This window comes from Manihot esculenta, chromosome 17 (assembly GCF_001659605.2).
Source record: "Manihot esculenta cultivar AM560-2 chromosome 17, M.esculenta_v8, whole genome shotgun sequence".
In the NCBI taxonomy this organism is placed as follows: domain Eukaryota; kingdom Viridiplantae; phylum Streptophyta; class Magnoliopsida; order Malpighiales; family Euphorbiaceae; genus Manihot; species Manihot esculenta.
In genome coordinates, this window is record NC_035177.2 from 24,179,341 (window position 1) to 24,197,422 (window position 18,082).

Sequence of the window (18,082 nt, forward strand, 5' to 3'; positions counted from 1 at the left end):
GTAGAGTTGTTAGTATTCATAGAAGTAGACTCCATGAAGATACTTTGGAAGCATTGATGTGCTCACAAAATTGGTTATGGTCAGAAATTGAAGGTAATTACAACAATAAACTCTTATTTTTATTTTTATTTTATTTTATTTTAATGTAAAGCTAATAAATGTTAATAATTTTTTCTATATTACTATGTAGCTGGTTGTTCAAATGAGAGTAAATCTTGTTTATGGGATGCTGATGATGATGTGAATTAAATCATGCATTTCACAATTTTAATATGTAAGTTTAATTTTTATTTCTTTTTTTATTTCATTATTTTTTATGATAATGTGTATTATTTTGCAACTGTGGTATTCTAATTTTTCTGTATTTATTTTTTTGAAGCTTTTCAAGCACAATTTGATGTTGGAGATTGAAATGACCAATTAAATATATTTTATGTTCAATCAATGTAGTTTAATGAACTTTTGGAACATTTCATTTGTTCAAAATGTTATGTTGGATAGATAATTGATTAATGGTTGTGTTATGATGAATTTGTAATATATTTATTTACTTTTAGTATATTTAAATTTCCTAATTCAAGCTTGTTATTTGGGTTATAATATGTGAATTTTTAATTTTTTATCATTGAATTGAATTATAAAAATAGGGAGCTTGTTATTTGGGTTATAATATATAAATTTTTAATTTTTTATCATTGAATTGAATTATAAAAATCGGGTTCGGTCGGGTTCGGGTAGTGTGCGGGTATTGCTAAACGGATTTGGAACGGGTACGGGTAGTAAAATTAAAGCACTAAACGGGTTTGGGACGGGTTTGGGAATTTTATATATAATCGGGTTCGGATTTGGGTACTCCCAATTTGGCGGGTACCCTACCCGTTGCCATCCCTATTGACGGCCCTGCAAAACTACCAGATAAACCATAATCATTAAGTACATTTTGCTCTTCACATGGTTCATCATTTGATTCCACAGCAGTTCCAGATGGACCAATATCAGCATCCTCATTTGTAGTATTAATATAACGAAGTATCTTAACATATATTTCTATACCAGGTATACCACCAATTTGATACAAGTAATTAAATATACTAGATACATCATCTTCACCCCATATCTCCATACATTCAAATTTTAAGGATCCATCTACAATTGTAGGCTTTCTAAAACTAATTGTCTCTATAAATTTATTATTCTCAGATAATCCAATTGCACGAGCAATTTTACCGACCAATTGATTAAAACTTATTCGTTTACTAATCTTTGAAAAACCTCCATCATAATCGTAATCATTACAACTATTTATAATATTATCATCCCAATGAATATTAGTATATGCAGGAACTGCCATTTATCTGATAAAAAAATTAGATTAATAAATAATTTGATCTCAATTTACTATATACATAAAAAAAATAAAAATTTAGAATATAAAATATTTAAAACTTACCTGCGTTTCTTTTTTTGCCGTCGAATCGATAGGAGTAGATATAATAATTTTGTGAAATTTATAGAGGAGAATAAATAGTTTATAGAACGCAATTTGTTGAGATATAATGTAGATTTTGAGTAATTTATAGAGTAGTGAATGGGGTAATTTATAGAGAGATTGAAAAGGGGCGGACTAAAGTGATTTATAGAGTGATGTATGGGATAATTTATAGAGAGGCGGGAGGAATAGCCGTTGGCTAGTTCGACAGTGACGGTGCCGAACTAGCCGTTGGGATTTATAGCTCACGGACCGCACAGGGGTGATTGGTTGACACAAGAATTTGTTCAGCACCAAATTCCTGTGCAATGAACCTGCATCCATGCAGGTGCATGCATACAGTGGATGCAAGTGCATGCATGCAGGGCCATCCACTGCATGCATGCAGGGCCGTGCAAGCCAGTTGGCCCTATAGGCTTTAATCAAGTGCCGAAGAGTTTTCTTCTTAGTGGCGTGTTCGGCACTCAAGGTGCCGAACATGCCACGCTGGCAACCACGGGAGCAGACTACACTGCTCCCGTGGCACGGATCAGCTTGTTCAGCACTCATAGTGCTGAACAAGCTGAATTAGGCAAAGTTCGACACACAGGATCCGAAAATATTTTCGAATCCTGTATGATTTTAAAATTATTTTTTGTATTATGCATGATTTGAAAAATTGCTCTAGGTTAGGTTCCTCAACCTTGCGGCTCTAGAAAATAAAGTTGTAGTTTCTCCATCAGATCAGTCATCATCGGCTTGCTTAGATAAATCTGGTCGAAGCTTATCTTATGGATAATCTGTAGGTAAAGCCAAAATGTTAAAAAAACATAATGCAGCAAAGACAGATAGACAATGTCAAGTGGGCATTGCATTTAATCCACCGAGTTTGAAAGTTCTTATTATGCAAAAAATGGTAAGAAAAAAAAATCTTTCACATTCATGAGACTAAGAACATTATATCGTCGGCAGAAGCAATTTATGTTTGCAGTTACACAAGCATCTAGGAGCTTTTTTTCGATTCATGCATAATTAGAAAAAAATTTATCAATCCACATATTTTCGAATTTTATGTGTCAAGAGAGCGTGTTCAGCAATTATACTACCGAACACGCATGCTTGTTCGACACTCATGATGTCGAACAGTGGGCAGTTCGACACCTATGGTGTCGAACACCCATGGGAGCAACTTGTTCGACACCAACGAACAAGTTGCTCGTGTGGATGCAGCACGGCGTGTTCGGCACCTTGGGTGCCGAACACGCCTGACGAAGCAAGTGTCCGGCACTATAAGTGCCGGACACTTTTAATGTATGCACCCCTGGCACTACATGCACGCTAGGTGGACTTGCATGCATAGCCCCGAGACTTTAGCTTTTAACCTTCTAGCTTTTCATACATGCATCCCCATTTTCCTCATTTTTCATCTCTGTATTGTTTCTTTTCTTCTCCCTCTCCACACTTGTTGTGCACTTCCTTCTCAAGCATACGACCTCAGTCCTCCAACATCTCCATACTTACTCTACACTTTCTCCTTTAGCGTTCCACCTCCAGCATACTGTGATATCCATTTTCATCTCCTTCCATTTGAACATTTCACTGTTATGAGGTTTTTTTATAAACTGATTTTTATTTTTAAATGTGTATATAATTTTTTTTAACATATAAAATTATTTTTAAATGTGTATATAATTTTTTTGAACATATAAAATTATTTTTAAATGTGTATATAATTTTTTTTGACATATAAAAATAAAATTATAAATTATAATTTGATATGTGATTATAATTTTTATTTTTATATGTGATGACCGCTGGATTCCTTCACCCCGGGCCAGGGGCTTGACCACAGCCCAAGGCCCATGACGTAGAGGCCCACACACCTGATACACATAATAAGCCTGGCTCATCCAACCCTCAAGGCCGGACTCGACCCATCCTCTCCACTCAGGCTTAGCGTCCGGCCCAACTCTCGGCCCAGCCCAGGATCCAGAAAAATATTCACCAGACAGCCTGGCAGATCCGCTCGAACGTACGCACGAGGGGAATCAGAGGCCATTACGCATGGAGCAGGCGGCTGATACCCTAGTACCTCCGAATCCGCATGGCAGAGACGTGTGGCCCAATCCTAGAGAGACCTTTACACGTCACCAGCAAGCAAGACAATGTATAAAAGAGGAGTCCCCTCCTCAGAAAGCTTAAGCCTTATTGAGTAATACAAAACCCTTGTAAAACCCTATTCTATTGGATCTTAGATCATCAATTGGCGCCGTCTGTGGGAAACGAAGGAGATCTTTTCATCACCGGAGTTTTTACTTTCAAAACCCACTGAGATCCACGATGGCAAACCACCAAGAAAGTAACCTTAATATTCCAAATGACCTGAGCTCTGCCCAAGAGGGGCAGCAGTTCTCCTTTTCTAGCCCTACAACGTTGAATAACCAAACACCTATTTCTTTTAATCCCTCGCCAAGCTTGGCAGGGAATACTCCCACCATGACCCTGTCTAACCAAGACATTCAAACCATGGCTCTCCAGCTACAAACCACTGCTCACTGGTTGGGGCAGATAATGCAACAAAGGGGACTTAGCACCCCAGTAAACGCACTCCCAGTAGTGGAGGAACTCAGAACCGATGAACCCCAACCTACCTCTGCCCGTCTCCAAACTAACAACCACGATGCCGGAGAAGAGGAAGAACCGGAGGCCCGAATCCATGGGAGAAGGGCAAGAGAGTTGATAGAAAATGAAGAGGTGGACGGCTATTCTGCTGAAACAACCAGAGAAACGGGAACTGAAACAGAGGAGGAAGAATGTAGTTTGGGCAAAAGATCCAGCCCGGAAGACGAGAAAATGAACCAAAAGCTGAAAAGGTTGAAGGAGCAGCTCCTAGCCGAGCTAGGTAAGAAAGATCAGAGTCAAACCTCCTTGCCTACTTCTTCTCCCTTCTCAAAGTTAATGCAGCAGGAGACCGTTCCCAAAAAGTTTATGATGCCGCCGATGGCGGCCTATAATGGGGCTGGTAACCCGAGAGAGCATGTCATGAACTATAAGACCTTCATGGAGTTGCAAACTCTGTCAGATGCCCTGATGTGCAAGGTGTTCCCAACAATGCTCTCGGGACCAGCGAGGGCATGGTTCAACAGCCTGGAGGCCGGAAGCATTAAAAGTTTCGGAGATCTTGCCACCTGCTTCATTAGCCGGTTCGTAGCCGGGGTGCCAGCAGATAGGAAGACGAGCTATCTGGAAACAGTGAGACAAAAAGCTGGTGAATCCCTCAGAGAGTATGTCGCCCGTTTTAATACGGAGGCCCTGCAGATTCCCGAGCTTGACGAAGGAAGGGCGGTAGAGGCCATGCAAAAGGGAACAACCTCTGCCGAGTTCTTTGGTTCTCTGAGCAGGAAACCTCCGACCTCACTGGCCGAGTTGATGAAGAGGGCGGAAAAGTATATAAGGCAGGATGACGCCTTAGTAACGAGTAGATTTGCCAAAGGGGTGGCAAGAAAGGAGAAAGCCCCGGAGGAGGGGAGGCCGGAGAAACACGAGAAGAAGCGTGGAAAGAGGCCTGAGCCGTACAAGCAGGCCTGGGAAAGAAGGGATCAAAGGCCTCCCCCTCCTCCCAGGGCTCATGAACCAAGAGTGCTCCCTCCTTGGGTCCCGGAGAAACCGACTCCATTAAATGCGTCCAGAGCCGAGGTGCTCATGGCTGTCCAGGATAAGGAGTTTCTCCAGTGGCCCAAACCTTTGAAGTCGGAAGCAGATCAGAGGAATCCTGACAAGTATTGTCAGTACCACCGGACGCATGGCCACGATACAAATAACTGTTTTCAGTTAATCGCGGAAATTGAAAGATTGATAAAAAGGGGGCATCTCAAAAATTTTGTGAAGAAACCGGAGGGGCAGAGGCCTCAACCCGGTCCGGCAGCCCAGATGCCCAGGAGAACTGGAGCTGGACCAGTGAATGATGGGTCCAGTGGGACTATTAATATGATTGTTGGAGGAACTGGAGGACGGATGAACCGTCGAGGAAAGAAGAGAAACCGGGAAGGGGACACCAGCAATGGCGAGGTTATGCAGATCGTTGAACACTCTCCCATGACCATCGCTTTCTCTTCGGAAGATGCACAGGGCATTCAGATGCCCCATGATGACGCGCTTGTCATTGAAGCAGTCATTCATAATTTTCGGGTGAAGAAGGTTCTGGTGGATGATGGGAGTAAGGTCAATTTATTGCCATATCGGGTTTTCCAGCAGATGGGAATCCCAGAGGAACAGCTGGTTCGGGACCAGTCACCCATCAAAGGGATCGGAGGAGCACCGGTACTTGTAGAAGGAAAGGTGAAGCTGGCCCTTACCTTAGGAGAAGCACCCAGAGCTCGCACCCATCATGAGGTGTTTTTGGTGGTCAAACTCCCACTGAGCTACAATGCGATTTTGGGGAGGCCGGCGTTGTTCAACTTTGAAGCTGTCACTAGCATCAGGTATTTGGCACTCAAGTTCCCAACGGAAGAAGGAGTGGGAATGGTCCGGGGCAGCCAGGAAGAAGCAAGGGCGGTATACTTGGCCACAGTAACAGAGCCAAGCTCAACTGGAGAAGCACTTGACTCGGAAGTTCTGGAGGTCAGAGATGAAACAAAAGAGGCCCGGACAGAGCCAGTCGGAGAGTTGGAGACTTTCCCCTTATCAGAAACAGATGCAAGCAAGGTCTTCAGTCTTAATGCCAGCCTCACCAAAGAACAAAAAGGTGAAGTCATGACCCTGATCCGAGGTCACGCGCCGACCTTCGCATGGAAGCCCTCAGACATGCCGGGAATTGACCCCAAAGTGATGACACACCGATTGAATGTCCTCCCCGAGGCCAGACCAGTAAAGCAAAAGAAGAGAGTAGTGGGAAGAGAGAAGCAGCAGGCTACCCAGGAAGAAGTGCAGAAGCTAGAAGAGGCAGGCTTTATTAGGGAGGTTATGTACCCACAGTGGTTGGCAAATCCTGTGTTAGTCAAAAAAGCCAATGGCAAATACAGGATGTATATAGATTTTACCGACCTGAATAAGGCCTGCCCTAAAGATTGTTACCCCCTCCCCGATATTAATAAGATGGTCGACTCAACGGCCGGTTTTGATTACATGTCTTCTTTGGACGCTATGTCTGGTTACCACCAAATCCCAATGGAAAAGACAGATGAGGAGAAAACCTCATTTATAACTGAAGATGGGACTTACTGCTACAGAGCTATGCCCTTCGGATTAAGAAACGCCGGGGCAACTTACTAACGATTAATGAATAAAATCTTTAAGAATCAGATCGGCAGGAATGTAGAAGTGTATGTGGATGACATGGTGGTTAAAAGTTCAACTTTTCAACAACACATAACGGATTTAAGGGAGATATTTGGGGTGTTAGATCAATACAGGATGAAATTGAATCCAGCAAAGTGTGCTTTCTTCATCAGGGGAGGAAAGTTCCTGGGATACATGGTGAGTGGAAAAGGCATTGAGCCCAATCCGGAGAAGGTGGAAGCCATATTGAATATGCCAGAGCCGACTTGTGTAAGGGACGTCCAGAGATTAACTGGGAGAGTAGTGGCGCTTAACCGATTTATGTCAAGGTCGGCAGAAAAGTGTTTGCCATTTTTCAAAAAATTGAGGAAGGTTCCAAACTTTGAATGGACAGAAGACTGCCAAAAAGCCTTCACAGAGCTTAAGGAATACCTCAGCTCGCCTCACGTGCTCAGCAGCCCCATAAAAGGGGAAGAACTCCTGATATACTTGGCAGCCTCAGAGCAAGCAGTCAGCGCAGTACTAGTAAGGGTGGAAGAAGGAGAGCAGAAGCCTGTCTTCTACGTCAGCAAGGTGCTCAGAGATACCGAAGTCAGGTATTCAAACATAAAAAAATTGGCGTATGCCTTGTTGTTAGCAGTCCAGAAATTCAAAGTTTATCTGGAAGGCCACCAAGGAGTCGTGATGACAGACCAACCCTTAAAGAAGATCCTACGTAGGCCGGAAACTTCAGGACGGATGTTAGCATGGTCCGTGGAAATCAGCCCTTACTGTCTGGAGTACCGACCTCGGACAGCTATAAAATCTCAAGCGCTGGCTGACTTCATAGCAGAATGCTCATTCAACGAGGAGAAGGAAGGATCATCCTCGGAGATACCAAGAAAAGAAGGAGAGGGAGAGTTTTCCCAAGAGTCCAGCTGGAAGCTATATGTAGACGGAGCATCAGGCTCTGAGGGCAGTGGCGCTGGGATAATACTTAAGGGGCCGGAGGGCTTTAAAGTATGTTATGCCTTACGGCTAGAATTCAAAGCTTCTAATAATGTGGCCGAATATGAAGCCTTGGTGAACGGAATGTTGGTAGCTTTGGAAATAGGGGTAACCGACCTCGAGATGAATAGTGACTCTCAGCTGGTGATCAACCAGGTGACGAGAGTATATCAGGCCAGAGATCCCATCATGCAGAGTTATCTCGATAAAGTAAAAACTGTGGAAGCCGATCTCACGAGCCGAGGAGTTATTACCAGATTTCAGAGGATACCTCGAGATGAAAATGAGGAGGCAGACCTGCTTAGCCGACTGACCAAAGAAGAGTTAGAGCAGCTCCCTGATGAAGTATACATACAGCATGTCAGCACACCTGCTTTCAAGAAGATAAACACAGTACTGCAGGTGGAACAGAGCCCAACTTGGATGACTCCATACCTGAGATACTTGGAAAAGGGCGAACTCCCCGAAGATAAAGTTGAAGCCAAAAAAATAGCAGCTCGAGCTGCCAATTACCAAGTAATAAGGGGAACTTTATACAGAAAAGGAAAGTCCAGCCCTTGGCTCCGGTGTGTGAGTCCGGAAGAAGCTGCAAAGGTAATGGAGGAAATACATAAAGGCCTATGTGGGGCTCACGAGGGAGCAGGGACATTAGCTAACAAAATATTCAGGCAAGGATACTACTGGCCCACTGTTAAAAAAGAAGCAGAAGAGTTTGTCCGGAGGTGTGACGTATGTCAGAGATTTGCTAATGCCATCAGGACCCTTGCCACTCCTCAAGCAAGCATATCCAGTCCATGGCCTTTCTCACAATGGGGAATTGACATCCTGGGACCTTTCCCCAAGACTACGAGGTAAAGGAAATTCGTAGTGGTGGCTGTGGAATATTTCTCGAAATGGCCAGAGGCAGAAGCAATAGCCACAATCACAGCTCGCAAGATGATAGATTTCGTATGGGGACATATCATCTGCAGATTTGGCATACCAAGAGTACTTATCTCAGACAACGGCAGACAATTCGACTGCAGCACTTTCAGAGCCTTCACGACGAACATGGGCATATGGCATAAGTTCTCCTCCGTGGCTCATCCTCAGACTAATGGCCAAACGGAAGTCACTAATAGAGCTATCCTTCAAGGATTAAAGAAACGGCTGGATGGCGCAAAGGAGAATTGGGCAGAAGAACTCAATAGCACTCTATGGGCACTCCGAACCACTCCCAGAGCGCCCACTCAAGAAACCCCGTTTGCACTTGCTTATGGCACAGAGGCTGTAGTCCCAGTTGAGTTGCAGATCCCCACTCATCGAGTTCAATTCGTTAGTGAGAACGCTAATGGGGACAAATTAAGGAGCAACCTAGATGCTCTTGAAGAAGTTAGGGAAGAAGCCCAAGTACGAACTGCGGCTTATCAACAACGAGCGGCAAGATATTATAATCAAAAGGTCAGAGAAAGAAGCTTGAAGGTGGGAGACCTGACTTTAAGAAACCTGGAAGCTACAGGAAAAAGAGCAGCCGCAGGTAAGCTAGCACCGACCTGGGAAGGTCCATTCAAGGTGACGAAAGTAGTTAAGCCCGGGGTATACCGAATCGAAGATATGCAAGGAAACCCCGAGCCCCACGCTTGGAACATCCAGCACCTAAAAAGGTATTTTCCTTGAAATATTCGTAAAGAAAAAACGTTGTGTTTTGACAGACATGAGTAAATAAAAATTGTTTATACAATGTGATTATCTTTATGAATAACGTTCTACATAAAAAGATCCCATGAAACAAGGCCTCAGTTAGGCACAAAATCAGCTGAGATGACGAAGCGACAGTAAGGCCAATGAGCCTGAATCTTGTACAAAACCCCAAGGCGGGTACCAAAAAACAACCGGCGAGGCCCCGAGGTCGTCCCGGAAATTCAAAGAAAAACAGGATCCCGTAAGATCTCCTGAAAACAAAAAACAACCGGCGAGGCCCCGAGGTCGTCCCGGAAATTCAAAGAAAAACAGGATCCCGTAAGATCTCTTGGAAATAAAAAACAACCGGCGAGGCCCCGAGGTCGTCCCGGAAATTCAAAGAAAAACAGGATCCCGTAAGATCTCCTGGAGTCAAAAACAACCGGCGAGGCCCCGAGGTCGTCCCGGAAATTCAAAGAAAAACAGGATCCCGTAAGATCTCCTGGAATCAAAAACAACCGGCGAGGCCCCGAGGTCATCCCGGAAATTCAAAGAAAAACAGGATCCCGTAAGATCTCCTGGAAACAAAAAACAACCGGCGAGGCCCCGAGGTCGTCCCGGAAATTCAAAGCAAACCAGGATCCCGTAAGATCTCCTAGAATCAAAAATAGGTCGGTGAAGGACTTAAGAGCCTCCCGAAATGAAAAATTTCCCCACACCACAGGGACAACTTATAAAATCCAATTCCGACCTCGGAAAGAGAAGAGCCCAGAGCTGCTAAAAAAAAAAAAAAAAGAGAGAAACCGAGCTCCCAGCTCGGATAGACTTATCTTCGCAAAAATTCAAGGTACGAAAGAAAAAGGCAGAGTTTCCAGCTCGGATAGTCAGGTTCCGACCTATGAAAAAGGTACAAGGCCTAATAAGCTAAAGAAGCCCCGACCTCGAAAAAGACGCTAACGCCAAAACTTTGGCTTTCGAAGAAAAGGCCGAGCTCTCAGCTCGGATAGACTTATATTCTTAAAAACTCAAGGTCGAGCTCCCAGCTCGGACTGATATTCACAAAGGCCCAAGACCGAGCTCCCAGCTCGGATAGACTCATATCCTTAAAAGATCGAGATACGAAGGCCAAAGAGAAAGGCCGAGCTCCCTCCATAGAAGGACTCATAAATGAAGAAATCCTTAGGAGGATAAAAAGGCTATAATCAAAGCCTAAATCAGTTTATCTGGCACAAATATACAAAGTCACAACCAAGAAAGAAGGACTCAAAGCACAAAACAGACATGAAAATCGCCATTAAAAAGGTACGAGATTTGATCTCTCAAACTATCCGCCACGAGCTGAGCTCGCACCTTCAGATTAATTCAGAGCTTATGAATGAAAATATGTAGTTTACATCACAAGTACGAAGAGTAGAGATAAATTTCAAGAAATATGAAAAACAAGAATAAAAAAGAAGGAAACTGATATTTCATTAATGACTATTACAATTTATCTCTCCAGCGAGGCAGGAGGATAAATAGTGCTTAAAGGACTTACATCAGTAAGAACACCCTCGCCTGTATTATCTCTATTTACAGCCACCTCTGAAGGAAGCTCGGTGTCCCTTGGGCCAGAGCTCTCAACATTAATAGTAGGGGCAACTTCTGCCCCAGGGTGGAGGCTTTCTTTCTCAGAATCAGGGTCATCTTCCTCCGACCCTAGCTCGGATTCCCCTGAAGAAGACTCAGCTGGCCGGTCCATGTTCCTCCGGGAATCTCCTCGGGGCAAAGGGAAATCATCCTCCCCGTATAACACTGACTCGCCATCTGAGTCCACTTCGCGCCTACGAAGCTTGGCCAAAGGAATATCAGGAGCCTGTCTAGCTTCTCTTAAACCGCGATTGTAACCAGTTACATACATGCGGAAGGCCTTATCCATGATTGCCTGTTTCATTTCACCAAAAGCTTTATACTCATTAAGATGTTCTTCACAAGCCTCAGCTACAAACTCCTTAAACTCAGAAGAGTCTTTGTAGTCCTGAAGATGAGCTTCACAGGCCTGTTCAATTTTAACCTTCAGCTCATCAGACTCCTGATACTCCACTACATACTGTTCACGCTTTAGCTGAGCCTTCCCTTCGGCACACTTTACCACCTCGAGCAGGGCTAAACATTTACGTTCCAAAGCCCTGACTTCATTCTTTAGCTGTTGTTGGCGAAGGTTGAATTCTTCAGCCGATGAAGACAGATCTTTGATACGTTCAGAACTTGTGCCCAATTCCTGCTCAAGGACCTCCACCCGGGCTAGGGCACTTTCCCTCTGAGCCTTCACCTCATTCAGGTGAGCTTGAAGCCCTTCAAAATCGGCCTTTAAGGCCTCATATTGGCGCTAGACCTCAGCTTTTTGGCTTACAGCCTCATCCCTCTCCTGAAGGGCCCCTGTCATAGGGGACAGCTGCTTTACAACCTCTACACAACGAGCTTCCACCTCAGCTGCTCTCTCATTGGACTCCTGGAGAACCCTGCGAGTACGAGACAGCTCTGATTCCAGGGATTTGCTATGTTCTGCCGCCTCAGCCGTTTTGTCCTCAGCTCTTTTAGAGGCCTCCAGCGCAGAATGCAACTCCCTTTGGAGAGCCTGGATCTGCTCCCGGGCGGCTGCCAGGTGGCCCCTCGTGTAATACCCGGCAGATTCAGACATCGGAATTTCTACCGTCCGGTGGAATTCGAGGATGTCAGAGGTTTCTAGACGGGTAAGAGAAGGTTTTCTCCATTCTTTGTCAGTATTGTAAAGGTTTAGACTGAAACATGAGTGAGTTGTGAAGAGAACAGGCAATGGGGACAAAGGATAGGTTCGGCTGCCGAAGGTAAGTTCGGCCGCCGAAAGTGCCCAATGTTCGGCCCCCGAAGGTTATGTTCGGCCCCCGAACGTTGCATGGTTTGTGCATGCAGTTTCGGCAGCCGAAGCTGAGTTGGCCAGCCAATGTGTGGGCACTCCTTAGTCATTGAGTTGGGACAGATGTTACCTCCAAATCGTCCCAGAGGTTATGCCACGTCTCCCATGACTCATCTATAAGTTTTTCATCACTCATGCACAGGTTTGAGGGTGGTAAAGTGTTTAGAACGGTGTGAACCAAAAGAAGAGAGTTTTGGTGTTGTGGTGAAGGAAAAGAGGTGTTGGTGCATAGCTTGGTGTTCAGGGTGTCCAGCTTCTAATTTCAGGAGGTAAGGGAAGTCTGTATACTTGTTTTAAAGATTTCTAATAGCTTTTTAAGAGGCTAAGGGTAGAGTTATAGTTATAGGTTTAGTTGTGATGTGTTAATGGTTTATGCATGATTATGTGTTATGTGTGTTGATTGTTGGGGTTGATAGGTAAGTTTGGACCCCTTGGAGCATATACTTGGGTATATGTAAGTTGAGGATTGGAGTTATGCATGGTTAGCGAGGAGGAAAAGATAGAGGAGCTAGGTTGCGGAAGAAGCTGAGTTTGTGAAGAACTCAGGTTCGGCAGCCGAAGAAGGATTCGGCCGCCGAACCCCTTGCATGGTGGCTTAGGCTGCCACAGCTTGCCCCGAGTGTTTTTGAGGTTCGGCTCTGTTTAGGGGATTCGGCCGCCGAAGGTGCCGCCGAAGGTTAGAGACTTTCGTCTCTGGAGTGAGTTGTAGCCCCCGAACCTTGCCCCCGAAAGGGTTCGGCAGCCGAAAGCGGAGATTCGGCCGCCGAAGGTATGTGAGTTTCGGCTCTGGAGAGGACATTCGGCCGCCGAACCTGCCGCCGAAAGTGTTCTGTCCAGCCTTCCTTTGCTTGTTTTGCATACATGTTTTGATGTGTTCTCGAGGGGTTTTGGGGCAGTGTTTATCAGTTGTATCGAGTATGTTTTGGAACCTCATTTGCGTCCTCCATTGTAGGATTGGACCCGAGGAACCGAAGAGTTTAGCAGTCGTAGCTGTCTCAGAGTTAAAGGTAGCCCAGAGGTAGCCAAGCAGAGGCTACAGGTGAGTGGAACTAACTGTACTATTTTACATTCAGAAATGACACGAATCTAGCATGATCCATGCATCATCAAATGCCATGTTATGTATTAGGTTGTATTGCATTAGATTCCACGAATATGCTGCATTGCATAAGCTGATATTTGTGTGGATGAATGTTGGATGATCCTTAGCCCTTAGCCCTTGATAGAGCACAGATACAGAGTTATGGCATGAGATAGCCATACCAGGTCGCCCCTGGGTAGTCCAGGTCGCTCCTGGTACTATGAGTGAGACAGCTGGGCTGTCAGACAGCTGGGCTGTCAGATCAGAGTTCAGAGCAGACCAGGTGAGGCCTAATCGCCCCTGGCACAGTCGGACATGTTATGATATGAGTTACTTCAGAGAAGTCCAGGTGAGGCCTAATCGCCCCTGGCACAGTTGGACATACTATTATGTATGTAGAGGGCTATGGTGACAAGTTCATCCGTGAGATGATATGTTTGTGATGTGATGCATTTCATGAGAGCATGTAATGAATGAACTGTTTTTATTGTTCCTCCTCACTGGGCTCTAGAGCTCATCCCACTCCCTTGACCCCAGTTTTGCAGGTTCTGAGATAGCTATGGGAAGTTAACGTCAGCAAGAGTACAGAGGACAGTTATGCGTGAATGTATGTTGTAATAAGATGGTGGACATGATGTAATTGAAAGATTAGTTGTAAAGTAATAGAGACATATGTACTGTCATATACTGGATAGACTTATGCTTTCCCTAGTGTCACTGCTATAGTGTGATGTATGATTCATCCCTTGTACACAATCCTGTTTTACGTTTCTTGATGAGAAATGTGTGAGTTAGGCTTAATGTATGGCGTCGATGAGATACCAGTGGGATGTGTTACAGATTGTGTTAATCCCTGGACCACAGCAGATAGTAGTCCCTGGTACAGGCCCTGAGGGCCATTTCAGATTGACATATCTGAGTAGCAGCAGTTAAGCCTACGGAGTATTACAGGATTGTGGGTATTGTTTTGTCTTATGACTGGGATTTATCAGGTACACAGAGAGTATAGTTGGCTGACTACGGGTCCCGGCGGCCTTAAGCCGATCTGGATCCTAGTGCCAGTGATGGTTCGGACCGTTACTGAGGGGTACCGGTTTTCGGGTCGTTACAGATTGGTATCAGAGCATAGGGCCTCTAGAGTACGATGTGCTGAGTCAGTATACTCAGGGATCAGAGATATCTCACATCGGAAAGAGGTGAAGATGTCAGAGTTGTAGATCTTTCGAGTACGGTGTGTTGAGCGAAGATGCTCAAGGATTAGATTCCCACATCGGAAAGAGGTGTAGTCTTGTATAGGAAGGAAAGCACAATAAGTTAAACTCATGTCCACTAGGATAGGATGTGGAGTCCTGTCTTGCACGATGATGTGAAATGCCATGATGAGCTACATGTGCTATGAATATGTTTGATATGTGCTGAGGATTCATGAGTTCTCACATGGATCATTTGATGATATTTTTGTGTGCTGTTGTGCTTTACAGAGGCAGGATGAGAGGAACTCGTCGATCTGGTAGATTGACTGAAGCTCCACCGGAGAATGAGGACATGGATGTCCATCTCCCTATTCTGCAAAGGGCAACATCTGATAGTTTAAGTAGAGAAGGTACATCAAGGGACCCTAGAAGGTCTGTTGAGGAAAGTAGAAAGGGAGTTGTCCAGAGTGGTATGTCAGGGTTTGTGAGAGAAAGAGAGGAGGATGACCAGAGGAGAGAGGGCGGCTTTGGTATGAGCGGATTAGGAGGAGATATGGGTGAGTCCCAAGGAGGCACACAGGCCTCGAGGGTTGTTCCACCTCAGTATCCACCCTACCAGTGGGGGGTAGAATACCCGATGAAAGATACAGCAGAGTTTCCTAGATATCACCCATATCCCATCTTTATGCCCTATCCACCATTTTATCCGCCATATCCACCATCATATCCACAGTATACCATGTTTCCACCCTTCTTTTGTTACCCAAGGTACCCAAGGTCAGTAAACCCTAACCCAGGGCAAGTTGCACCTCCTCCAACAGTAGTAGAACCAGTAGCCCCAGTCATCCAAACACCTAAGCTTAGTTCACCTGGAGAAAGTATGGTGCAGCTGACAGATTATTTGAGGTTAGATGTTCCCCAGTTTGAGACTGGTGATGACCCTGTTGAGTATCTTAGAACGGTCAAGATGATAACTGATGAGTTGGGAACCAGTGAGAGTAGAGCCATTCAGATGGCAGGGGTCACATTGAAATGTGAAAAGGCAAGGGAATGGTTCAACCAATATGTGAACCCGAGGGTAGAAAGCTTAGCCTGGGAGCAGTTTGCTCATGAGTTTGTAGGAGGGGTTTTCAATAGGTCAAGGGCGAGTTCCCATGATATAGTAGATATGGCACAGAAGAGAGAAGCTAGTGCCAAACGTGCAGGGACAAGTGATGTGAAGCTCTCCCCTCTGCATGAGGCTAATACAAAGAATAAGAAAGGAGGTAGAGGCCTCAGGAGATCAAAGAAGAATAAGTTCTGGAAGCAGATAAAGTCTGGTCTGGGAATAGGTGAGGATTCGAGTTCTGGTTTGAATATCTCAAAATGTCCGAGGTGCGGTAGGTCGCACAAAGGAGTCTGTTTAGTAGGGACAACAGCATGTTTCAGGTGCGGACAGGAGGGGCACATAGCACGTGAGTGTTCCACCGCGACTTTGAGAACACAGTCCCAGCAAACAGTCTCAGACAGAGTGGCTCAGCCAGGAGCTCTAGCCATGGCGCAGGACAGAGGCAGAAGGAGCGGGATCACTCCTTCTTCCACAGGTTCCCCAGGGGAAGATCCATCAGTGCCAGCACGGATCTTCGCTTTGACGCAGCAGGAGACTGACACATCGGACATGGCGGTGACATGTACTTTTCACTTTTATATGTTTTGATGTGTTTGTTCATAGCGACTTTGATGTTTCGCTTTCCTTAGGGCCGTGAGAGCCGTCGAGAGTATGGGTTTGATAACTTCTGGGATTAGAATGTCCTCTTTGGGTCACTAGACTCAAGTGTGATCCGTCAGTGGCAGAGTTAGTCTGCCAATAGAGTTGAGTGCGAGTTTTGAGTAGGTGCCTTCCAGCTGACCTTGTGGTTCTAGAGTGACTGGTTGATGTCATTCTAGGGGTGGATGGGCTAGCTACTCATTGTACTGCCTTAGATAGCAGAGGCAGAGTAGTCAGGCTTTGAGACTAGGATGGATGGTCACAGGTAATGTGTGAGGGGACAAAGTAGAGTTGCCTAGAAGTTTGCTATCAGCCCTAGAGGCTCTTACGCTGTTTAGGAGAGGTTATCAAAGGTGTCTTGCTTGTGTCAGAGAACAGCATAGTTAGTCAGATTAGAAGGGGAACAGTTGTAGTGCCCACAGTCAGAGAAAAGTTGTCGATAGGACCCAGACAAGTCATCAGGTGTACCACCCACTAAACGAAGAGAGTGAGAACGACGAATGGTAAAGATTGTACTACCAGAGTGCGAGAGAGAGAAAAAGCCAAATGAGGAATAGCGAGATAGTGAACCAGGAAAGATATTCGAGAGTGTTGCTTTGAGATGCTAGTTATCCAGGTATAGGGAGAGTGATCTCCCATCTCTGAGTGTAGCCCTCCAGTATAAGAAAGCAGTCAAAGAACAGAGTAAGAAAAGAATACGCAAACGAGAATGAAATAGAAAAAGAAAAGAGTAAGACGAAGGGTAAGTTCAAGAGGAGCTTTCAGTTTACTCTGGGATTCGGTGATAAAGTGAGAGAAATTGAGGCAGAGGAAAGGGTTAGCCTTTTCATTAGTACGTTCCCGAGAGAAGGTCCGTTATCTATAGTTCGGATCTTCACTCTGACTCCGTAGGAAACTAGCACATCGAACACAGTGACGTCAGGTATGTTCACTTGTGGATGTTCGGATGTGTATGTTTATGTGTTTTGAACCCGCGTGTTCCTACTTCCTTGTGACTTAGTGAGCTGTGACTCGAGTGGGTTGGATGCCTTCTAGGCTTTGTTTTCTCTGGGTTAGTGGACCCGAGTATGATCCATCTGAGGCAGAGTCAGTCAGTCAGAGCAGTTTAGTGGTTGGAGTGAGTAGAGACTATCCAGCTGACCTTATGGTTCTAGAGTTGACTAGTTGATGTCATTCTAGGGCGGATTGGCTACTTACTCATTGTACTCCTTGTGTCTGTGTCTGTAGAGACAAGGTAAGAGAGTTCAGAGGCTAAGATGGATCAGAGATAGTCCTTGAAAGGGATAGAGTATAGGTGCCTAGAGGTTTGATGTCAGCCCAGTAGGCTCAACGGTACACAGGAAAGAGTATCAGAGGGTTCTAACTCTTGTGAGCGAGTTTAGGAGTCAGATCAGGGACTCAGCCTCAATGCCCATTGCTAGTGAGTTCTAGATGGTTGTCCCAGACGAGCTGTCAGGTTTACCATCTGTCAGGGAGTCAGAGTGTGGAATAGAAGTGGTGTCTGGACGCGGAACCATTTCTTTCCTTCTACCCTACAGAATGGCACCTGCAGAGAGAGCCTAGTTCGCATAGGATAGAGAAGCTTGGTAGAGAAAGGTTATCCGACCTAGTACCTCACCCTGGAATGTTCCAGTGTCAGTGTGAGAAACGAAGGATGAAACCTTGACATTTTGTCGACTGTGAGCAGTTGTACAAAAGCACTACCAGGACAGGTGTTTCCATGTAACATGGATGA